The 26,319-nt window shown below is 40.2% G+C and overlaps 1 long non-coding RNA gene across 1 annotated transcript in view; it reads right to left on the bottom strand.

Moving 5' to 3' along the window:
- LOC113839263 overlaps positions 1 to 26,319 on the bottom strand; it is a 101,532-nt gene that overhangs the window by 4,913 nt on the left and 70,300 nt on the right. The window contains exon 5 of the long non-coding RNA XR_004772439.1: positions 103 to 153. This is a non-coding gene — a long non-coding RNA (uncharacterized LOC113839263). The remainder of the gene's footprint in view (positions 1 to 102; positions 154 to 26,319) is intronic.

The raw sequence follows: 26,319 nt of genomic DNA, 5'->3' as shown, positions 1-26,319 counted from the left end.
AAATGTTAGTTGAAGAATTGCTGTATAGATAAAACCATCCTGGTCTAAAATACTGCACACTGGGATCATGGTATTACATCACCTCAGTAATTACAGTTATACCTTTCATTCCAAATATAACATGGTAATGTATTCCTTTGCTTTCCATGGAATCTGTAGAGAAAGCACAAAAACATGAGGATTAATATTATATAGAATAAATAATATCCATGCACCATTACTAAAGACATCTAGTTATAAAACTAGTAGCAAAAGTGCAAGATATATGGTGATTTTTTTCAGAACCACAAACAATGTGTATTACCTACTAAAATATTCACATAAAGAATTCATCCTGAATCAGTATGGTGGTTCCTCAGGAAAATGGGAATCAGCCACCTCAAGACCCAGCAACTCCACTCTAAGGCATATACCCAAAAGATGCACATTCATACAACAAGGACATCTGTTCAACTATGTTCATAACAACATTATTTGTAATAGACAGAACCCGGAAGCAACCTAGATGCCCCTCAACATTGTGTACATTTACACAATGGAGTACTACTCAGCAGAAAAAAAAAATGGAATCTTGAAATTCTTAGGCAAATGGATGGCACTAGAAAAAAACATCCTGAGTGAGGTAAGCCAGTGACAAAAAGACAAACATGGTATGTTCTCACTCATCTATGGATATTAGACAGAGCAAAGGATTACCAGCCTACAATCCACACCTCCAAAGAAGCTTGGAAACAAGGAGGACCCTAAGAAAGACATACATGGTCCCCCAGAGAAGGGAAAGGGACAAGATCTCCTGAGCAAATTGGGAGCATGGGGGGAGGGGAGAGGGAATTAGGAGAAAGAGAAGGGGAGAAGAGGAGGGGAGAGGACATGAGGGAGAAGGAAGATTGAGTCAGGGAAAGAATAGAGGAGAGCAAGAAAAGTGATACCATAATAGAGAGAGCTATTATAGGGTTAAAGAGAAATCTGGCACTAGGGAAATGACCAGAGATCTACAAGGATGACCCCAACTAAGATTCTAAGCAATAGTGAAGAGACTATCCTAACTGACTTTCCCCTATAATGAGATTGATGACTACCTTATATGCCATCCTAGAGCCTTCATCCAGTAGCTGATGGAAGCAGAAGCAGACACCCACAGCTAAACACTGAGCCAAATTCCTGGAATCCAGTTGTAGAGAGTGAGGAGTGATGAGCAAAGGGATCAAGACCAGGCTGGGGAAAACCACAGAAAGAGCTGACCTGAATAAGGGGGAGCTCATGGACCCTAGACTGACAGCTCGGAAACTAGCATAGGACAGAATCAGGCCCCCTGAATGTGGGTGTTAGTTTGGAGACCTGGGCAGTCTATGGAGCCTCTGGTAGTGGAACAGTGTATGAATGGACTTTGGAAACCTATTCCACATAGAGGGATACTCTCTCAGCCTAGACACACGGGGGAAGGCCTAGGTCCTGCCCCAAATAATCTGACCGACATTGAAGATTCCCCCATGGAAGGACTCACCCTTTCTATGGAGCAGAAGAGGGACGGGATGGGGGGTCGGTGGGGGACATGGGAGGATGAGAGGGAGAGGAATCTGGGATTGATACACAAAATAAGATTGTTTCTAATTTAAATAAATAAAAAAGAAAGTGTAAAGGAGATAAAAAGAAAGAATTCATCCTAATATAGAGTGCAATGTACTCTTAGGTCAAAGTTTACATGTAGTACAGTTCTTCTGGGCTTAGGGAAAGGAAAATCAACAAAGAACTTAGACCAAAATTCGGGGAAAGAGTCAAAATCTATGTGGTTATTTTTTACAATGGCAGTGGTAAACTAATACAAGACCACTAATCTCTCAAGGGTTTGTTCTCAATAACAACAATGCACTGTGATCGTCAGAACTACAGCACAATTCACACTCAGAAAAGTCAGTGCAGACTGGAAGAGGAAGGGGGAGCTTTAGTGACCTATAATTACTCTGGGACACTCAGCATAATCGGGTCACTTAACAGGAGGTTTTTCTCTAGCTACAGTAATACTCCTACCTAGTTAGTCCTTTCTCCTCTGAGCCCTTTCAGTCACCCTGGTGGCCTGTGTTTATTGGGGTTGATTTTATTCCAAGATATAAAGCATAAAGAAGAATATAGTTTCTGCTTCAAGAATTCCTCCATCTTCAAACAACCTCTATTCCTGGAATATCACTGAACACTATTCTAAACAGGCGTGACCCTTTAATTTTATAAATTCCCATTTCCTATGTCAGCTGTTTACCAAAAATGTAAATGATCTAAGTCAAGGGTTTCTCTTCTGTCACCTACAGCAGTGGAGTTCAATTTTCAGTGGCATTTTCTATAAATGCAAGCTCACTGGTCTAAAAGCCATTTTGTGAAGCCTGGTGGGGTGGGTTATGTCTTTAATCCCAGTACTTGGGATGCAGAAGCAGGCAGATCTCTGAATTTAGGCTATTCTGCTCTACATAGCAAGTTCCAGGGCAGCCTAGGATACCCAGAGAAACCCTGTCTCAAAAAAAAAAACAATAAAATAAAAATAAAAACATTTCATTAGTTAATTCTTTAACGGAAGCCTGACCTCTAGCTTCAGGCTTCCGTCTCTCCTAAGTGGCTGAGCCAAGTTGAAAAGGGTTAGGCCACACAACTGGCAGTGTGTGCCCTGTGTACCAATGGAAAGTGGGAGGACTTCAAACTAATCAAAGAGATGAAACTGAGCTGTCTGGAGTCTAGGGAATTGGAATAATTGAGCTAAAGCAAGACTTCTCATGAGCCCCAGAAGACAGAGGACCTTGTGACTTCCCTGGGAACCCAAGGTGGGAGGCACAGGGCTGCAACACACATACTCAGTAGAAGGATTGCCAGGTGGTCAGGGCCTAGGCCTTGTGGGGTTTTGTTTTGTTTTGTTTGTTTGTTGTTTTACGGGCAAATCACTTCCTGCTTTAATAATAGAGTGCCATAATAGCAATAAATAGTCCTTGAGACATCGGGGCTCTCATTTGCTTCTGACTTTAGTGTTAGTGAGGAGGCGAGGAAAGATCAAGATCTGTAGAGAGTTGAGTCATTTGTGGGAGCTGGCAGATACTCAGCTGGGAAGGGCCCATCTTCACTGCTAGGGGCAAACTTGAGCAAGGAGACATGGTTGCAACACTGTAGAAACTGAGACAGAAGGCAAAAGGAAAATTGGCTTTCACTAAACTGCAGAGCTTTTTAAAAAAGTTGCTATTATTAGAGAAAGTCTTGGGTGTTAATCTCGGGAAATTTCATGAAGTGACACAATGTTTTGGATCCCTCTTTGATGCTTTTGGCTTTTCTGCTTGGCTGTCTTCTCCAGTCCATCCCAGAGGTCTTCCCAGAAGCATGCTTCCTGGGTCACAGCTTGCTGCTAAGGGCTTCCCCTCATTGGGAGTGGGTCCCATTAAGTCCCAGCTGACTAACAGGTACTCTGTCAGCAGCTATCCTCTGTTTTTCAGGGGCCTATCCTCCTTGGTGGCTGTGTTCTTCACCATGCTGGGTATGAGTCCTGCTCTAGACCTTGAGAAATGCAATTTAGTAGGTTCCATTAGTAACAAATAGGCTTGTTAAACATCAAGAGTCAATATGGTAAACGCCCCCTTTCTGAAACCCCTTGACTGTGTGAGTGCACCATTAGGGGTCCAACAGAGCATTATTGATGATGGAATTTCTGTCCTGTCCCGCAGTCATTTAGTCCCAAATAAACACACGGAGGCTTATATTAATTATGAACTGTTTGGCTGATGTCTCAGGCTTCATATTGGCTAGCTTTGTCTTAATTACTAACCCATTTCTATTAAACTATGTACTGTCTTGAGACTGTGACTTACCCATAATGCTCTGGCATGTTTCTCCTTCAGTGGCTACATGGCATCTCCCTGGTGGCTCCTCTCTGTGTTCCTCTCCCCAGAATGCTCCTCATCTTGTAGCCCTGCCTATACTTCCTGCCTGGCTACTGGAAATCAGCATTTATTCATCAACCAACAAGAGAAACATATATTCACAGCACATAGAAGTACATCCCCCGTCACATCATACTAAGCGGAAATCAAGTAAGTACTACCAGGTTCTCTCTACTGACTTGCATATGAGCAAAGTGTGGGGAGAAGAGTGAAACTATCATGCCATATGCCACCTCAGTTGGGTTCTGTTGACTTGAATGCCTCCCCCTAGCTTCCATGGTACCAGAAATCACCATGCAAGCTTCCAATGGGGAGAAGCAACCAACAGCCCTACCCAGCTACCATGCCTATGAACCCCAATGACCAACATGGTCTCTGATTTTTTTTCTGTACACCAGGTTCAATTTCAGAAGAACCAACAACCATCTCAAAGACTCATCCTGCTTCTCCACAGCAACATTTTCCTGCTGACAGAGGTGCTCTTCATCTGCCCTTAGAAAGCTGCCTAATAGAATTTCACTGTCATCTACAGACAGCTCTGCCCGGAGTTTATTTTTAGTCTCTTTTGATGCTGTCAGCACGTCTTCATAACAGAACAACCAAATTCATAAAGAGGTGCTATACATTGCTTATTAAGTAACAGTAGTTCTCAAAAAGATGTAAATGTCATCTGCTACTGGGCAGATAAGGCTGATCCCAAGCATCAGTTTATAGAAATTAGAAGATAATTTCTATAATACAAACACCATCATCATCCCTATTGTTATGAACATAGCAACAGCACACGGGGCCTAAGGCGGCCTCTGAAAGCCTCAGAGAAAGGTTCATTAGTAGGACAAGCTGTTTAGGAGATGGTTTGTCCATATGTTTAAGGCAGAATAAACAACAGTTGTCTTTATTGCTATCAACACTGTGGAAGTTATTTTAAAACCACAACCCAGGAAAAAAATAAAACAGGTATGCTGATCATTGTGGCAGTTGTTGGTTTAGATCTGTCCTTTGAGGGTTGCTACTAGCAACAAGAAAATTAAGCTAAAGGAATTTTAATCAAATAAATACGACTTTGTACCTACTGATCATATATCCTGGTGCGTTGTAAAGTGAGTAACAGAAAATACTGATCTGAGTTCTCTGGACAGAAACTTTAAAAATCTTAAAACAGCAGTCGTCCATCATGAGATGTAAATGTTGGAGTCAGGAAGAATATCCGTTGAGTGTGTGAAGCATCTCCTGGCTCTGCAGAACCTGAAGCAGTGAGATTTATTTTCTTGGCACTCAAGCACAGAGGCAGAGATAAAATTAAATACACAGCATTTGAACTAGAAAGTGATCTGAGCTCCAATAATGCCGAAGGTAATCCTGCAGGCTTTGATCCATTGAGCACATTCGACCTTGTGTACATTCGACAAATAAAACCTTAATAACAAAAATCTAATAGCGCCAAGATGAAGTAACTGAAGCTTAATTGAGCAGTAGTCTGGATGTTTACATATCAGTACTGATTTCTTCCTCATGTGTCTATGGATATGACGGATGACCAATCTTCCTAGGGAGAAACAGAACCCCTAAGGGTGTTTCTTTCTTTCTTTCTTTCTTTCTTTCTTTCTTTCTTTCTTTCTTTCTTTCTTTCTTTCCTTCTTTCTTTCCGAGACAGGGTTTCTCTGTGTAGCTTTGGAGCCTATCCTGGCACTCTCTCTGTAGACCTGGCTGGCCTGGAACTCACAGAGCTCCTCCTGCCTCTGCCTCCTGAGTGCTGGGATTAAAGGCGTTCGCTACCAACACCCGGCTTGATTAATAATTTGTTGAAAGGAGAAGTGTCCATGTATGACAAGGAAGAGCGGAACCTAGTTTTGTTTATTTTATTTTTTAATGTTTACAAGTGATTTTCCTGAATGCATGTGTATCTACCACATATGGGTCTGGTACCCACAAAGGCCAGAAGAGAGTGTCAGATAATCTGAAACTGGATTTATAGACAGTTATGAGTCACTATATGGGTGCTGGAAATCAAACACTGGCCCTCTGAAGAGCAGCAAGTGCTCTTTATCACTGAGGCATCGCTCTAGCCCTTTGTGTGACTTTAAAGACCTTGTTCCTTGTATTCACCCACACTGGTTCTTAAAATACAAAATGCAGAAAACTGCTTATTGTCCAGTGTCTTGCATTAGAGGGTCCAGGAGGGCTTCCTAGGTGTCAGATGCTCCTCTTACATAATTCTACAAAAGCACTGCAGGCCATGGCACACTGTGGTCTCGTGAGGTAGTTATTTAGAATACTGACATGGAAACCCATTAAGGTGCTTAATTGAGGTTACAGAAACACTAGGGGCCACAGCTGCCAGAGCTGTCTGACTCAAGCATATTATTTCTGCCCTCCTGTTCCATCTCAAACAAGACACAACCTTTCCATAATGATTCTGTGTGTATGTTAGGGGTAGCGGTGGGGGATGTTGCACGAATGTCATTGCAGATGAGGCTGTCTTAGAGACTAAAGTCTGACCTCTGGCATAACCAAACATGTATATATACATCAAATATGGCTGCATAATGAAATTATCTTGTATGTTCTACAAGAAAGACTACAGATCTTTAAAATAAGTATTTTGGCTTCCGTTCACATTAAAAACAAAAGGAAAATACAATGACACAAAGAATATTCTGATCAAATTATATGGAATAAAGTGTTGCTGCTCATCTGTACCATACCCAAAACTCTTACTGAATTAAAAAATAACAGTAATAATAATAAACTAAGAAACTTTAAAATTCAAATGGAAGCCCCAAAACTACATTGGTCAAATTGGCATTTTGTATATACAAAATTGCAACTTTTGTCCTGTTATCATAGACAAAAGCTTTATCATGGTATAACAGACAAATAAAAATGATTCTTATTTAAGGGGTGCAAAATATTTGATGGTTGGATACATGTATGTAATTTTAGCTGGTTGTCACAGTCAAGCTGTTTAAGATATCATCACCTTGAATAACTTTTTTGCATATAGTAATAAGACCGGCTTTAGAAAAAATTCCAGGTATCAAAGTTGTTTGGTCAAGGAATTGGGGGGTAGGTCTAAAGGAGTTTGGGGAAATTCATTTATGAAATTTTTAATTAAGAAAAATATTTTTATAATAAACCTTCAAGTATAAAATATAGCTCTGCTGGCTCCAGTCACCTCTGCAACTGAATTCAGTCTGTATAACTGGAACTTTGTACCATTAGAATGTTGAACAGCATTCTACAATGTGTGAGTCACCCTCAGATTTCACAGCATGGGACAGACTGCAGAGCCTGGAGACACAAGCCTGTCTTCCTATCCACTCTGGAGAGGGAGCCAAGTGGAATGCAAGGTCGAGGCCTGCCCATGTCCCTTGTCCCATGTCCCTTGTCCCATGTCCCATGTCCCATGCCCAATGTCTCTTGTCCCATGTCCCATGTCCCTTGTCCCATGCCCCTTGTCCCATGTCCCATGTCCTGTGCCCCTTGTCCCATGTCCCGCGTCCCATGTCCCATGCCCCAGCTCCATTTCTACCTTCTTAAGACAGACCTTAAATTGTTGGTGATAGAACTTCTTGCCTAATAAAAACATTGAAAGATTTTAATTCTCTACAAATATAAGTACTGATTTTTCTGTGTTCCACAAATGCAAGCTAGGCTGTTTTGACTGAGAGTCTTGATCAGATACTTTATGTCCTTCATTATTCTTTTGTCTGGTTTGCTGTATAAACTAGTGGCATGGGGATATGGAAATCTCCAAATATGATTATAGATTTGTTTTTATTTTTACCTTTAATTGTCTTAAATTTGCTTTCTGTATTTGGATGCTGTATGACTATTAGGTATATGTACATTTAAAATTATTATGACATTCTACTCCATAGAGTATTTTATTGTAATAGACTATTTCCATATGATTCTAATAATGAGTTTTTGTTTCAGTGCCTATGTTAGCTGATATTAACATAGTTACTACAGCATCCCTGAATATATTGTTTGCACAGAGTATCTTTTTACATCTCTGCATTTCAAATGTATTTCTTGGACTGGGGATAAGCCAAGTGCTAAATCACTTGCCTCACACACACAAACCATGAGTTTAATCCCCTGAACTGTGGTATGCAAATGTTTAGATAAGTAAGTATGCCATTTACAGAGAACACATAATTGGGTTGTATTTTTGTGAATATGTGTTACAAAGGATTGACCTCAGGGAATCACTTGAACACCGTAGCCAGGCAATATACCACTAAACTACACCCCCCAACCCTTTGGTCTTGCTTTTTTAAAAGAGCATTTTGTTTTGAAATTTCAGATTACAACTGGCCCAATAGGATAAAATGTTCTCATCTCTACTCTCTAGCATGATCTCTCCTATCTACCTGTGATTGCTGCAATGTAGCAAGTGCAAATAAGGAGTGGCATTATAAATACCATTCAAGAAGAAGAGTACTGGGTCACTAAGTGTGATGGCGGGAGCCACACTGGACAGCACAAGCATAATTCATTAACACTTTAAGATGACTATTGATAAGATTAGATAGGAGAGATACAATAAAATATAGTTGTATACTTGGTCCTAAAACCCTTGGACTTACCTATTGATAAATGGTTTTTATTTTTTAGTTGGCTGAGTTTTAGTTATTTGTTTTGTTTTTTTTTTATGCTATGATGATGTAAGAGAAGAACTGGTCCTAAATACATTCTGGATGAGAGCTAGTCATCAGAAAAACTAGCCCATTCTCTACCAGGTTGAAAATTTCAGTAACCTTCACCCTGCCCAGGAGCGGAAAAGGGCTGGAGAATGAGTTCAGTCTCCTGTAGCCAATGACTTAATCATGTCTACATAAGGAACCTCTGATGAAGTATCTAAATGACAGAGGTCATAGAACATCCCACTGGTGAGTGGATCGTGTGCTATGGAGTAGCCTTGTCCTATCACCCTTTATATCTTTTTATTCTTCGGATCCTTCCATCCAGATGGCCCTGAGTTCTATCGTCTACAACAGACTCATTACTGTATTAAACTGTGTGGGTTTCTGTGAGTGATTCAATGGGATTATTGAACCTATGGAGGGGTATCTGGGGAATCACCAAACTTGTAGTTAACTGGGAAATATGGATAGCCTGGCAATCCCAAGAGAAACAGGGAACCATGATATGGCACTGAGCTCTTTAACCCATGGAATCTGGTGCTAACTTCACATGTGCTATGCCATAATGAACTCTGCCCTATTGGTTTGAAAGGAGCAGAAAATACGCTAGTGTTGGAAAGGGGCACACGCAGGAGTTGTATGGCGATTTCCTCTGAACTGGAACATTCCATCCAGGAGAGGAGGTGGCTCAGGAGACTCCGGAGGCACATAAAAGGTCAGAAGTCTGGGAGAAAGCAACTTGGAAGATGCTCTGGAAAGCTCTTCCCATTTTATTAAAGGAATAAGCAGCTGATGGGGAAGAGATTGAGAGATGCAAAAGAGAGATTTTTGGACTGCAACCTACAAGTTGTCCAGAGGGCTCCAGGCTTGCAGCTTTCACGAATCACAGCCCACATTGCAGTGGGCCTTTTGATGACGCAGCTGCTTTTGAGTCACCCCTATTCCCTGTCTGTAACCACTCACCCATGTTCCTGCTAGTAGCCCTAATGAGAGCACACTGGCCATGTACAGTGGTGCGGTTGCTACTTTGGTCTGTCTCGGGTTTCCTTTCTGGGGTGAACAAACGTGTGTGTCATGTCTCCTCAGTAAAATCTGTCACACAACAATGGGTCTACTATTTTGATTACTTTCGGTTCTGTGTTCCACTTGAATGATACTATTGATCTATTTCCAAGTTGTCTAATGCTTTCCTTTGTGACATGAGCTTGAACTCCACTTTGCGCTCCGTGCCTCCCCTCCATCATTTGCAAGCCTCTTACTCCGCCATCCAAGACTCAATTCAGCGATTTTCAATTTTTCAAAGAACTTCCTGAATTCACTGACGGGCCTAATTGTATTCTCTTCTGTTCTCCCAGAGATGGCCCATGCATTTGCCCTGCTGGTGCCTCTAACCTCATTTTCCCCTGCCTCATCTTCCCCATTGTTTATGCCTTATTCTTCTTCAATATGTCCTGATATTATGGCCTGTCCTAGTTGTATAATGGAACTTTTTTCCTTTGGGATCTTTTATTTTTCATCTCATACAAGATCCATGAGAAGTAAAGCCTATCCCCCAAATAAAAGTTTTTCTCCTCCTGAACTGGACAGATGTTATTAATTCTATTATCCAAATTCATCTAACTGGAAAGTTATGACAGAAACCCCTCTCTGAAAACCCCTAGCACAGCTCATCTCCTTTGTTAAGTTGAATCTTGTTGCTATTAGATGGAATTGAAATCCACATCCATGGAAATAATTCAATCAGCTAAAGGGATTCTGAGTCAAGGCAAAGAAGAGTTTGTGAGATTCCATGAGTGGTTGTGAAGTCAGCAGCAAAGAATTTGTTATTCACTAAGGTGACCAAACTACCTATTGATGCTCACTATACTGATCTCAGGGGCAAAACCATTAGCCCAGTAGAGCACACAGAAAGTGCAAGAAAGAAAAGACTCTCAAGTATTGCAAACCTGGAATTGAACTCCAGGGCTTCTGTTTGCCAGTTATGCAGTCTCTAAGACAGCTCTTAATCTCTCTGTTACTGCTGTAGCTGTCAAATAGAAACAGGCGTACTTAATGTGTACCTTTACTGTAAACACTTAAAAATCATTTACTTAAGCCACATAGAAAATAAAGTTTACACTGAACAAACAGAAAACAATACACTCATTTCAGTGTCATCATTACTATTTTTATTTCTCATATTTATCATACTATTTTTATTTCTGATATTTATCTAATCAAGTTCTTTGGAAACATGTAGTATTATTAAGACTAACTTATTAGACACCCTGGGCAATATCACCCAAATTCAAAAGTCTCCATAGTTTTATTTATCCTAGCCATTCATGGGGCTTCTAAATCAACAGAGGAGAAGGGACTTTCAGAACTTTTCTTTTTCTGGTGAGCATGTATTCATAGTAGGAAAAGATGTCGTTTACCAATCACTGGGAATAACCCAGGCACTCTGTGCTAGGTGTTTTCCATGCAACTGCCATTTACAAGAAGGGATATTGGAAGTGAAGGAACTTAAATGCCTTTGAGATCTTCCAAAACTGAAAACACAAAGCTGAGATCTAAGGCACATCTCAGAGGCCTCACTCTCTGACTTTCTGTTCAGTGCTATCTCCCAAAGTATCCAAGCCCTCTCTTGTTCTCTAGTCCTCCCCAGTTCACACAGAGGCAATTCAATGTATGGACGTGCTCAATGACAGCCAACATGGGTCAGAAGACAAAGTAGCTTGGTATCTGGAAATAATGTCTCTCTGAAGATGCTGTGAATTAAATTTTCTAATAAGCAAAGGATAGTCAACAGTGTTAGCAGGCATTAGCAAGCCTGACCGTGGGGTTCGTGTTTCTTCTGGACACTTGTCTATGACCTTCAATGGGATTAGCTTTTGGTCTAGACACTCTTCTACGGCCTTTGCTGGTACTTGGACACTCTCTCAGCCAGATGCCTTTGCCTTGGTTACCAAAGGAGAGAGCAGAGCAGTTTCCATCTACAAACCTCTCCCACACTGAGTGACTCATCCTCAGAGTGAGGGCAGGGACAGGACTCTGCTTCAGTCCCACAGCTGAGAAGTTGCTTCTTGAGAAGTAACAGGAACACCCGATACTGATGGCAGTTGAGCCATCCCATTTCCAAATGCACCTGGAGGCAAGGAGGCAAGGTCCTAAGTTGAAGGCTTGTGAATGGAGAGAAAACATGTACTTCTCCCCAAAATAACTAAAAATGGCCTTTAAATGGCCTGTGGTACTTATTAAAAATAAACATGACTATCACTCCTAAAAAACATAGTGTGGTAGCAGAGCCATAGTCAATGCAAGCATGTGTTAATTGGCCTGGGTATGGTAACACCTGCCTTTGATAAGAGACAGAGGCAAGTGGATCTCTTTGAGTTCAATTTAGCCTGATCTATACAGTGAGAACCTGTCTTGATATATCTGTTTAATTCCTATATTTTCAGAACATTTGTGTGTCTCAGTAATCTGAGACAGAGTGTTCAAATGTAAACTTTAAGAAGGTCTACTTGAAAAAGAATTAGTGGCGGGCCTGTGTGGCAGCTGAGCAGGTAAGGCACTTCCGAATGAGCATGAGGACCTTTGTCTGACCCCTGCAATCCACATGGTGGAAGGGGAGACCTAGTGCCTCGATATTGCCCTCTGACCTCCACACATGTGCCTGTCATGAGTACAGCCAAATACATGTACATGTACATATGTAAAATAAACAAATATCTGTAAAAATTAATTAAAATTTTAAGATCACAATTACGGGCATGATCATTTTCAGTTAATTAGTATTATCTGGAGAGGCATTACCCTTAAATTCCTAAACAACACAGGAGAGCAGTTTTTGTGAGTGTGTTTCCATATTTTTGTATGTGTATACATGTAAACATACAGTCCAGCACACAACTGGAAAAGAAATAGAATTCACCCTTGTGTGACACTAGATTTGACTATTTTTCTAGTGGCTCAATAAACACAGAAGATGAAAATCATTAGAGAATTCATATAATGTTTTAGGGTTTGATAGTTTCGCTTCTAAACATTGAAAATATCCAATATAAATTATATCTAAACCATAATATAAGGATGAAAATAATAACCAATAAATCTAAAGCACCGTCCTTGAAAATCATGGACATGGACAGTGAACAAAGTATAAATCAATAGATGTTCCCACTTTCTATCTTTACACGCTAGACAGAAATAGACATTTCCTGGGAAAGACAAAAGGACAGTATTCCTTCCTACACATGAATACACAGAAACACACACACACACACACACACACACACACACACACACACACACACAAAAGGGAGACCCAAGATATAAACCCGAATGATATATAGTTATACATTTGTGCACTAAAACTTAAGCATGCCCAGCCAAAGAGAAGGTGGATTTGGAAATCTATTTATTTTCCTTTCTTTCATTCTTTCTTTCTTCCTTGTTTTAGTTTTGCTTTTTTGGTGTGGGGAGGACACATAAAGGGGAGGTGGACTCTCACTATGCAGCCCAGGCTGGCCTCAAAATTGCAACCATCCTGCCTTTGCCTGAAATGTGAGACTATAGGCATGAAACACAATGCTGGAAAAAAACTACTATAATGGGTTCCAGGGCTGACCTGGATCTTTGCGAATCCACCTGATTTATACACCTGGTAGAACACTTTTTCTAATGTATCAAAGGTGCTGTGTGGGTTGGCTGTGGGCTGATAAAAGAACCTCATTTCTTATGATGTGCCCTTTGTTGCTGTTGTTTAAGAGTAAAATTGCTTCTGTTTGGCTTCTTACACAGATCATTAATATTGAGAGTAATTGTTGAGTCCTTAGCTTTGCCAGACATGAACAAGAAACAAAACACAGAGCCTGACCACAGATTTTAGTCTAGGGACAAAAATCATGTCACAACCCAATAACTTTTAATGCTCTGTTGGACTCTGATCCAAAGAATGGAAGGCTGTCAAAACCAAAGCTGGTCAACTCAGATCTGGAAAAACAGTGGGGTTCTGGAAGGATCCCATTGTCACTGAAACTCAGGCTGCCCCATGTAGATGGCCACTCTGACAGGAAGCACTCCTCTGCAAGAACTTGACTGAGTAATCAAAAACACTGCTGCAACCCTAAGGTCTGGGGACTGTAGGATTTTCTACCAACCATCCTCACAGTTTGTGGATTCTAGAGTTAGTCTCGCTGGGTCTCATATAACCTCTGCTTTGTGTTAGTGGATGGACTACGGCAGATTCTTTACTGCCATTTCTGGACATGGATACTTTATGTAGCTTGAGCTGGTGATGAGGATTAAGTGAACTGAGCCATGTAAGGTAGCAAACACACTAACTAATCAATATTCCACTCTGCACCCTCTTTGACATCTGAAACACCAATATTCTGACAAGTTTATGTTTAGTGATTCGGGACAATTTGGGGTTTTCTTCAGTTCTCATTTGTGTACTCACTTATAAATAATCTGTGCGATTATTTTCACAATTTCAAAAATTAGTGTTTATTTCACAAGCCTTTTAAAACACTATATATAACTAAAAGCCAGTGAATCTGAAGAATGTAGAGACACTGTGTGTGTGTGTGTGTGTGTGTGTGTGTGTGTGTGTGTGTGTGTGTGTTCCAGAATTATACAGTCCAGATTTCACCTGGCTGCCCCTCACACTCAGCTTCCATGTGTTCGACTGGATCAGTCTTGGAATTAACGTGCACTTATACAGTGTGTTCTGTCTTCTCCATGAAAAGCTATTGGGAAGTAAATAATGTCTTGTGGGTTTATTTTTGTCTTGTTTTATTTTTATAATTTACAGTACCTTGCTACTTAGAAAATGCAGTAATTTGGGTAACAATAAATGATTTGCTTGAATTCCTTAAGTGACTGCTTCTTTACTTGAAAATCCATCTTACTCATAAACCTATTTATTGTTCTTTATTTTGCCTTTTTGTTGTTGTTTTTTGAAACAGGTTCTCATATAGTGGAGGTTGTCCTTGAACTCCTGGTCTTCCTGTCCTCACTTCCTAAGTGCTTCATAAGCCTATATTTTCAAATATGATTTAAAAGATGGATGAAATAATGCATTTAAAGTGTCTGGCATGCAGCAGCATTTTGTATTGAAAGGTTTAAATATAAAAGATGCTTTCTGAAGTAAAATATAAACCAACTCTGGACAGAAATATAGAATTACAACGGCTCAAATTTTAGCATACGAATCAATAGAAGGAATAGCTGGGTTTTTTTTAATTTTATTTATTTATCATGTATACAGTGCATGCCAGAAGAGGGCACCAGATCCCATTACAGATGGTTGTGAGCCACCATGTGGTTGCTGGGAATTGAACTCAGGACCTCTGGAAGAATAGTCAGTGCTCTTAACCCCTGAGCCATCTCTCCAGCCCCAGATATTGCTGTTCTATATGATTATTTTGACAGGCCAAGAACAGATACCCAAGGGAATTGACGAATTAAGACTTTGGGAACCATTAGTGGAAACTGTCCTTAAGGCAGAGCATCATGACCGGGAAGACATTGTATTAGCTGTTTCTTGTGAAGAAATACCTGATAGAGACAATTAAGGAAGGAGAGGTTTACTTTGGATTATGTTTTAGAGGGATTTCAGCTCACCATAACAGAGAAGGCAAGGTGGAGTGACTCCATTCCTAGTGGCAGGAAAGTGGGTTGGAGCAGTTGTTCACACTGTGGCTGGCCAGAAAGCAGAGACTGATGCTAGAATCATAAATGGGTATAACCTCCAAAGGTCCATCCATAGTGATCTATTTCTACCACCTGGGTCCTATTTCATAAAGGCTACAGAGCCGTCAAAAGAGAAGAACAAGCTATAGACCGACTATTCGAAACAGAAGCAAATGGGGAACATTTAGATTCAAGTCATAATAGTGCAGTAAAGTAAATGCTCTCACCTCAGAATGCCATGAAGAATATCTAACCACTGGTGCATACGGGCAACAACTATTCAGAACTGCACAACAGAAGAATACATTAAAACATTAGAATCAAGCACAGACCCAGTGCACTTTTCAGAGAATTAGTGTGAGTCCTACACACAGGCACTTAGAGATGATTGGAGAGTAAAGAAAATTTAGTAAGAAGAAAGAGAACATATACCTAGGCTATAATGGAAGAATTTGATTTTAGAAAAGGGACAGAACTTTTAGAATAGTACCACATATTCTATCAGTTTTAGCAAGACACTGAGATGGTTCCACTTGCATATTTGCAGCTGGTAATCTGGGTATGGACCAATGATATTGATGTGCTGAGTTGCCAGGTAAAACTGAACCTCCAGATTGAATGGGATAACCTAGTTTTGCTGACCTTGCAAAGAATCTGTTAGTAAGAACAGCTTCTAGTTTCCTTTGTTCTTTTTCTTTCTTGACGGACTAAATTAGCTAGAGTTAGTGTCTGTTGCAGTCAGATAATAACTGATACACAAAACAACATGCTATACCAATTAACTTGACCTAATCTCGTTAGCTTAAGGACAATCTACTATTTACTCATTAAGTGTTTCTGTAGGTGTTTTAGAATTTAGGAACTCAACTCTAAAACATTTTTAATGCAAAAATGGAGAAAATTTGGCAAGATTTTACTATATAATTAGTATTGGATCCCTACACCCCACCCCATACACAAGAAGGAGGCCCCTGCCGGTTACTAGCATCGCTACGTTATAACACTGTTTCCTCCACAGCTCCATGACTTTTCTTCCAGACATGCCCTTCCTTGTCCAAAGGACTGATTTAAATATCAGCTCCATGAGGCAGCCTTCCCTGTTTCCCAGACAGAAGTAATCACCTGCATCTGTGATTCTTGACTGTGCCGCTGTTGGTTGAGCAGTGCTTTGGTGTGCCTTGAGTTGCAGGTAACTGGGTTCCTTGAATAATTAATTCATCACAGGGGACTCAGGGTTATAATAAACATTAAATATTGTATTTTATGGCATTGCCCCCAAAGTGACCACATTAATAACATATATTAAAATGCTTACTTGGACCTTGATCATTCTAAAGAAAGTAAAACGCTTTCGTGGACACCTCCAAGCAGAGTAGAACCCGGACACTGTGCTCACTGTGTCCAAGAGGTGAGTGGTTTCCACACACAGGGACTTATTTCCAATATCCTCTCTCACAGAAATCAAGGCTCAACGGGCTTCTCTGAAGGAGAGAGCAGTGGTCCTAATGCATGGCAAAATTTGAGGTGAGAGTCGTATGATTCAGCTTCAAGGGGAGAGACGGTCTTTAAAACAAGCTTCTTTTTTTCTAGATTGAAGAATTTCAGACATTATCCAAAAAACTGGACACATTAACAATCTGTTAATTAAATAAAGCCAGGGTTACTGAGGGTGCCAACAGTCATCGACTTTGTGTTAGTGTATTCTAACTCAAGATCATCTGAAATAAAATGACTGTACTTCCAATGACGGCTCACAGTCAACAAAGCTCTTTCTTTCACTTGTGTTACTCATGGGATCCATACACCAAACTGAAAGGTTCTTATCATTATTTGATTTGACAGGCAAGAAAAGGAAGCCTTGGACAGATGAAATGACCTACCCCAAGGTCACAGGGCTGCTAGGACAGGCCGGGAGTCCCGCCCAGTTCCTCTAATTCCAGAACCTCGTGCTCTTTTCACTACATCATTCTGTCCACAGAAGAAAAGCACTGATGTAGACACACACGCTTAAAAATGCCAAGACTGTTCTCTAAATAGATTGATGTTCTTTTAGGAAATCTAATCACATTTCTGGAGATGTAATTTTGTTGTTGGTTTAGCTCTAAAATGTTTTAATGAGAAAATGGTTGACAAAATTTACTTTCAATGGAAAGCAGAATTAACTATTTTAATTTACATTTCTATGGATCACAAAATTGGTTCAGAATTATGACAAATACATATATAGATTTTAGATTTTAAAGTTTATGGAGATGAGCATGGTTTTAATTTGAAATTCTAAATCTCTTTCTTAGGTTAAATCTTTCTGACCATTCTTTCTTTCTCCTAGTCTCTTTATCTACCCTCTCAGAGTAAACAAGCTGAAATAGACAGGACCTTCCTTTGGAGTTTTATCAACTCCTTTGCTCCTGGGAAGGGTAATTTCTTCACAGAAGAAACAGATGGAAAGAAGGAAATGGCAAAGCAAGTCTGATCAAGAGAAATGGGAAACTCTGAAAAGCATGAAACCTGAATCTTACATTCTGGAGAGAAACAATGACAGCTGATTGAAGCTAAGCAGCACAGACCTTCATGCTTTAGGAAAATATAGTAAAACAAATATGGAGGCTTCAGAAGAGCACGTGACTGGATGCCAGCAAATAACCAGATTAGCCGTGCCAAGCACAAACGTGATGATGCCTCTCCCTATGAGTTAGGCTGACCAAAAAGAAATTACATTTAGCTAAGTTTACAAGGCCGGGAAGCAAGTGATTGCATGATTGAGTGTGTACCTCTTGTCTTATTTCAGTTTCATTTGGATTAGTCACAGAAGAGTTGGAGAATGTTTACAAGACTTTTCTGGTATAAATTTCATAAGCTTTAAAATGTGCATGTATCGTTTTAGACACAAAAGTGAAATTAAATCTTCAGCTGTCTGGATTTCATATAGCTTGTATCTTACTTAATTCCCTTGCACAAATATGGTGTGTTTTCTCATAAACAACCAAAGTTTGTTATGCATTCTATATTCTTCAAGTTTTTAGTCTCTGGATCATAAATTCAAGGCCATATTTCATACTCTGACCCCTGAAGGTGGTCTGGATTACCTACAGCCAACATCTGAATCAGAAAGCCAGCAGCAGAAAGGATGCTCTGCTGTATCCTGGCTTCAACACAGCATTGAGATGCTTAAGGCAACTGTCAGCACAGAGTGTGTTCCATCTAGGCAGAAAATTTGCATTGAATTTCACTTAAAAACACCAACAGGTCTATTTGCTCCCCTCATATTTTATTGATTGGTACCTAGATTGGAACCCAGTTTTTAGATAAGTATGAAGAGACAATTCAGGTGGGTTGCATATCATATCAAAGATCTGAATAACAACAAATGCAATTTTTCATCTAGAAATTTTTATCAAGAAGAAATTTTCTAAACTACAAAAGACAAACTTTTACAACCTGTTCAATGATGCTGTTTAGAAAAGAATGAACACATTTGACAATCTATAATTTGGTTTACAGAGGCTTAGTCCCTCTTTAACTGAAGCACACAGTGTTGGAAGAAATTTATAAAATATTAAGGTGACTTGAACAAAGCACAGATTTGCTTTAAAATTTGAAACTTACTCTGTTCTTGTGATAGTTTGTGATAACTGTAAGTCTCCACTGGTATAATAACTCAGCCATATAGATCATTAAGAAACTCTGAACAAATTCAATTGTATTCAAATACCATTTTCAAAAAACTGTAATGGCAACTGTCAAAATATTAAAACTTCCTATCCATATAGGCCTTTTACAGCCCGTAGATCCCAGTATGCCCTGAGGTTCCAAAAACAATGACAATAACTCTGAGCATATCCATTAATTTCAGAAATAAAGAGATTGATTTTGTTGGCACTGAGGAGACCATAAGATGGAGCCTAAGCTTGTCCACAGGAAGCCAAGCACCTACATACAGAATCTGGAGAGGGGAGTGTTAGGAGGGCAGTGTTCTGAAGAAATGCCTGGGGGAGCACGGTCAAGAGCAAATGATCTGCAGAGGGCAAAGAAAGGGAAGATACTTCAGTTCCAAAAAGGAGGAGGTCCGGGACCCTGGAATGGAGACAAGAGAAAGCTCAGAGGAGACAATAAGGCATAGTAATTAGGAAAGGCCCAAGGGAAACTGTCTCTGTCTGAGGTTGCTATCGACCCCTCTGCCTTGCTTTGCTGAGAATGCACATAGTTACATGAAGGAGAAATTTTGCCCTTCCGGCTCTTCTTTTCTTCAGACTCCACTTAAGACCCCTCTTGGAAATCGTTTGCACCTCTCTGAAGTAAAATCCTCGAGCTGACTCTACCTACCTGAAACTTATGTATTTGTGCCTTTCAACTCTGAGTGACTCATCCTGTGTCTGTAACATCTCTATCCAAGTTTGCACAGCTTTATTATCAAAAAGATAGTAACTTGAGTCTTGTATTTGATTATAAGGGATATCAGTTGCTGTAGATTTGATTATAAGGGATGTCAGTTGCTTCTCTGAAAGCATCTTCTCTGCACCCTTGGGATATCTCCATCTCTTCTCAAAGTGTGGGACAGCATCTCCTTGACTACAGAAAGTGTGTTGCCAAGGAGCACTTTCCTGTTCTCACCCCCATGATAACAGCACCATCAATACAAACAGTTGTGTGGTATAATTGATTCCAATCTGTGATTAGCTAGGGGCCTTCGTTAAAACCCAACTCAGCCCATCTGGAAAACGGCGCGGTTTGAGGTAAATCAACATTATAAGAAAAATCCAGAAACTCCTGCTAAAAACTGTGCATAGTCATTAAATACAATCACATGTTGCTAGCAAACAAATACTCTTCAGACAATTGAATTCAATTACCCTACAATTGAAACAATACTAAGTTAGAAAAAGCAGCATTTTAACTGTCAGTACTGGGCATCCCCCAGTCTCCCATTTTATTTCTTCACATGAAAACATTCATTTTCTACCCCTAGCAGGGTTATTTGGGACTTGAGAACTAAATTACGTAGCACAATTGACAGAGTATAGCCAAAAAAAAAAAAAAAAAAAATTTGTAAGTCACATGGTTGGCAGACACTTATACAAACAAACGAGTAACCTAACGGTGGAATCTCTTTTTTATTATTTTGCCTGTGCCTATAAGTTCAAAGGTGCTCAATTGGTTATCAGGTCTCCTACATGGTACCTCACGCATACTGGGTGGTGCGTCTTACATGTATTTTGAATCTTTCCACGTCTGGGATCTCAGCCCCTGGGACACACCTTTGTATCTGCAGCACTTTAACGGTGATGTGCCAAATCAAGTTAACAGAATTACAGGCTCTGAGTCCCCAGCAGCTTGAGCATTTTTGTTGCCGTTGATAGGGGAATGAAAGGATTTGTGCGAATATTCTCTGCATTTGATTAGACCTTGCCTTTGGGATAATTGGGACCCCAAGGAATTTAGTATATTTTGCTTACCTAACATGTTAAATATATATCATGCTCTTTCTATTGGAATACATTCTCTTAAGGGAACAATAAACATCTATTTTTTTTTTGTCTTAGTCAAGATACATCTATAAACCTAGATGAGGCAGCTCCTAGAAGCACACTAAAGTTCATGGCAGTAAATTTGGTTACTCCGAAAGGTCAGATTCATCAGGAGGCTCATTCATTAGCTGCTGGCTTTGTTTGCAGCCTGGGAATGGCGTGGAGGAATCCCACCTAAGAGCTCTTCACCAAGCTCATGAAGGGACAGAATGGAGCCTTCCTACCACCCAGGCCCACATCCAGGGCTTTGAGTTGGCCCATCCCAACATATATCCATCTATAATGTAAGACCCCCCAGAAGGCTCAGGCCTCCAGGATCTCAGCCCAGGACCGAGGTCACCCCAATCACCAGGCGGAGTCGAAAGCTTGATGCAAACTGCTCGAGGCTTTATTATAGTTTAATGTGCTAACCCTATGTTAGCTTGACTCTTTTATCCACCCACCATGGCGGATGGCTAGAAAAGACAGCTCTAAGCGTCTGCATAGAGATCTTATAGGGCAGCGTAAGGGGAGTATCTAGGGGTACGCACAGGCTCAGGAATGGTGTGCCTCCAGGCTTGGAGGGCTTGCCCTGTGTTGATTGGTCAAATGGTTGTTATGGCCCATAGGCCCTCCCGGGGTGGTTGCTATGCTCTGTGCATCATTGCTGTGTGCTTGTCCGTAAAGCACACCCAGAGCCATAAAGCATAGCACCACAAGCTAACTTCTGATTGGTCCCTTGCCACGAGGCAGGCATCTAACCTCCTAGTGACTAAGACAAGGTCAGACAAGCACGGGTTCGGTTGTTATGGCTGCCGAAATGGGGAGCTGGTCCCTTCAATAATAGATGGGTAGATATGAAGGGACTGGTCCTGTGGAACCATAGCCACAAGATCACCATAACTCTGAGCAACAGCAGGATATCAAAGAGGAGTTTTAATGAGGGTCCAGTATTGATGGTGTACCAGAAGCCAGAGGCCTTGGACCAGACCAAACACTCATTACACAATGAACATTTGCAAGTAAAGCTGCTTGGACAAAAGAGTATGCTGTGTGACACACTGCAGCTCCCGAAGCCACTGAGATGAACGAAGAGGTAATGGAGAGGTGGGGAAGACAGAGGGAGTGAAGTGGGGTTTTTGTTTTGGTTTTTGTTTTGCTATTTTATTGTTGCTTGGAGTTTTTAATTAATATTTTTTATTTTATTTTGAAAGAGGACACTACAAGGGTAAAGGGGGGGATATGGAGGGACTGGGAGGTAAATGGAATTGGGGGGGCATGATGTGAAATTCCCAAAGAATCAATTAAAAAGTATCCTCAAAAATAAAATGTAGCCTTTGACATAGTTACTATTTGCACATCTTTTAAACAGAATTGCTCCTCCAGGTTAGCAATATGATGCAAGGAGCCTCCTACAACAAGATTATTGGTCATCATTTGGTTGTTTTTTACAAGTATTTATTTGTGTGTGTGTGTGTGTGTGTGTGTGTGTGTGTGTGTGTGTGTGTGTGTGTAGAAGGAGCTTGGAAAACAATTTACATAAGTCGGTTATTTCCTCTATCAAGTAGAGTGTGAAGGATTAAACCCAGGTCATCAGACTTGGTCGCAGGTGTCCTCATCCACTGAGCCATGCCACCAACACACATCACATTAAGTAAATTCTGTTACTAACAGTTAGTTACCTGGAGTATCTCACTCTGCTCTGAATGTGCTTAAAACAGAAGCTTGACTGTGTTGTGAGCCACCTGAAATCTAAACTCCCTTGGTCTCAAAATATATCTTATATGAAGATAGAGTCTTTAGAGAGACAATTGACTTAGAGTTCAGTAGAACAGCCTCTGATCCAATATGACTGGTATGCTAGTAAGAGGAGAATAGGGTACAGACACGAACTGAAGACCACACGACTGCTCAAGGTAAAACGCTACCTCCAAGCAAAGGAGAGAAGCCTTGGAAGGAAACAACTCTAGCGGCACCTAAATCCCAAGTGCTAACCGACAGAATTGTGAGAAAACAGTTTGTATGACTATAATACAGCATGGTACGTTGGGCAGCGGTTATTTATACAGTGTCTTAATACCTCGAGCTGACTTACGAGTTCCTTAGAACAAAATTCTATGTCCTAAATACCTTTGTCTTCAATAATACATCCCTTTATCTGCTTAATAAATACAAGCTGAATGAATAAATATATTAATGAAAAATACAGAAACGGCACAAAATTTATGTATAAGAAACAACCTTTAAAGTTTGTTTTTGAAAAACTAATTTTAAAGAAAAGTCTTAAAAGTATCATGATGCTCCACTGAGAATAATACCCAATATAATATCATGATCTTGAGAGTGCTTTAATATATAACTGCATTATTCTTACTGTTTCCATAACAAATTACCACAAATACATTGGCTCTAAACAACACAAATAACTTCCTTACAGTTCAGGAAGTTAGGAACGAGCAAATCAATGTGTCTGTAGATTTTCTTTCTCCTGAGTTTCAGAGAAGAACGTTTTCATCCCTTTCCTAGTTCCTGGATGCTTCTCACCTTCCTTGGTATCTTAGTTACTTTTCTATTGCTGTGAAGAGACACCATGTCCAATGCAACTGAGGAAAGAGAGCATTTAATTGGGGACTTGATTACAGTTTCAGGGGGTTGGAGTCCATGACCGTCATGACAGGGAGCATGGCAGCAGGCAAGCAGGCATGGCGCTGGGGCAGTGGCTGAGAGCCTGCCTCTGATCCACAAGCAGGAAGCAGAGAACAAGGATGAGGTAACAACACCTCCTAATCCTTCCCAAACAGATCCACCAACTGGGGCCTAAGCATTCAAATATATGAGCCTATGGGGCCATTCTCATTCAAATATATGAGCCTATGGAGCCTTTCTCATTCAAATATATGAGTCTATGGGGCCATTCTCATTCAAATATATGAGCCTATGGAGCCTTTCTCATTCAAATATATGAGCCTATGGGGCCATTCTCATTCAAATATATGAGTCTATGGAGCCATTCTCATTCAAACCATCACACTTTCTGATCATTCCATGCATTTTCCGGGAGCATCTGTTTGAACTCTGGTCCTGTCACTAATCTTTTTCTGACAGTTCCTCATACTTACTGCTTACAAAAACCATTGTGATAACAAACTTAATCACATCAGAAAATTCTTTCTAAACAAGATAATGTATGCACACTTCTATATAGTGACCCTAAGATAATATATGCACACTTCTATGTAGTGACCCTAAGATAATGTATGCATACTTCTATGTAGTGACCCTAAGATAATGTATGTACACATCTATGTAGTGACCCTAATATCTTTGAAGGACCCATTCATCAGCCTCCTTCACAAAAATGCAGGCATGCTGTGGGATAATCATGATGAAATGGAGGCAAGTGACTAGACCAAGGAAGCTGGGGATGGCGTGCAGAGAAGACAGCGGTGAAGATCCTGCTGCTAGGCTGGTGTAGTACAGGCATCTAAGCAGCCAGTTACCAAGGCAACAGATAGTCTTGTAACATGCAAGAGGATGGGCAGGTGGGAAAGTATTAATTCCATTAAGACCTTGAATTCTACCAGTCCTTCCAGGCCCAGCCCTAAGAAGTACTCAGGGCTCACAGAGGTGCCCTAGTCAAGCATATAGTTATATCTCTTCAGCACTTAATAGAAATGCTGAGAGATGACTCACTAAATTCCAGAAATTTGTGTATAATGACTGAATCTCTGAAGGAGGATAGGGTATAAAGCATATATTTATTCAAAGACTGTGATCAGTTAGGCATTCTAGGTAGGAATTTTATGCAAGAAAAAAACACTTTACAGTAAGTAAAAACTGAAGAAATTTCAGTCTTTTGTTTTTAATTTTTGTTTTGTTTTGGTTTTTTTGCTTTGGTCTGGTTTAGTTTTTTGAAGGAGGGTTTCTCTGTGTAGTCTTGACTGTCCTACAATTCTTTGTGTAGACCAGGCTGGCCTAAACCTCACAGAGCCACCTGCCTCCTGAGTGGTAGGATTAAAGGCTTACATCACCACCACCCAGATTGAAATTTCTGTTTTAAAATTGAATAAATTTAGTTTTCGGTTTGTTTTCTGCTAGAGTTTCCCAGATATATTGTGAATTTATCCTAATTAGATCTAGACTGCATGAAGTCAATGTGTTTTCTGAACCCCTTGGGTCTTCCTCTTGTGTCTACACAAGAGGTTACAGAGATATAAAAGTTGTAAGCGTAAAGCTAAGCCATGTTTTTATGATTCTGGAAATGTTAAGACTGCAAAAAAAAAAAAAAATATGGAAAGCTTCACACACCCACACACTCACACCCACACACTCACACATATACTCTTTTGTCAAGCCATAAAATCCATTCATAACATACAAAAGCATCTGAAGAATTTTGAAGCCCTTAAAATATGCTATGTATACTTACTGTCTCCACACTGTTTTTAAACAGCTACTGTGATCTGTGTATCCAAGTGAACAGGCATCACAGAGAAGAGGAGAAAATTATTCTGTTTCATCCTTTACAAGCTGTGCAACTGCAGGGAGTCACCTAACTTCCCAGTACTTGAGTTTCCTCCCTGGAGGAAGACTTCTTATAGTCTCAACATTCATACAGTAAACCCCTATTATGAGAAATCTGAACTAAACTTTATAATTTATATTTAAAACAAAATGCTAGAAAGGAGTCATTGTTAGGATTCATACACTGTCCCCTTAGAGCCTAAAGATGAAACAGCCAAAGAGAGAAATGACATGAAAAGAAAACTCCTGCCTGTGTGATGTTCCGATGGGAGATTCTCTTAAAATTGGGTTGTATTTTTCAGAAGTTGGTGAATTATTCGTAAAGTGAGAAGAATAGAAGTTGCCTGACCTCCTTCAAGAAGAATCCAAGAACTCTATACAGTGTGGCCTTCTATCTGCAATGAAAAGAACACACACGCAATCTTTTTAATGTCTACCAAAGACAATCAAAGAATAAGAAGCCTTCAGAATATAGATGCTGCAGAGGATTGTGAACCAACAGGAAGCAGACAACTTTGTTGCAGCAAGTCCATACTGTCAGGCTTTCTTTCATGTTTAGCCTTAAAGTCTCCCTTCCTTGGTTTGACACCTACCTGGCCTGCTTACTTTTGACAATTTCCCCACCACCTACCAGCTGCATATGAAGAAAAATAAGGCAGGCTTGCAGAGAACAGATGGGTGCTCGTGTCTGTAGGGAATTTTTTCTCCCCAGAGTTACCAGCTTGTTCTTGCAGAAGGGCTTAGGAAATGGCGTGAAGGAACCTCTGGGTTCAGACAAAGCAAAACATCATTGTTTCTCCTTCTGCATGTGCAAGCTACATGGATAACCAGAAGATGAGCTGGTGCTGTTGATAACAAACGGTCAGAAGTGTCTCCAGTTGTCTTGGACCAGCTGAGAATAAGTTCCACTAGATTTCAAATAGAGATAATGGAGACTGAAGAAAGAAAGAAAGAAAGAAAGAAAGAAAGAAAGAAAGAAAGAAAGAAAGAGAAAGAAGAAAAAAGACCTCTTAGTTTTCTAAAACCAAAATATCATCTAAGTGATTGAAG

Source organism: Cricetulus griseus, assembly GCF_003668045.3.
Source record: "Cricetulus griseus strain 17A/GY chromosome 1 unlocalized genomic scaffold, alternate assembly CriGri-PICRH-1.0 chr1_1, whole genome shotgun sequence".
In the NCBI taxonomy this organism is placed as follows: domain Eukaryota; kingdom Metazoa; phylum Chordata; class Mammalia; order Rodentia; family Cricetidae; genus Cricetulus; species Cricetulus griseus.
Note: the sequence above shows the minus strand (reverse complement) of the source record. Positions and strands in the feature narration are given on the sequence as shown.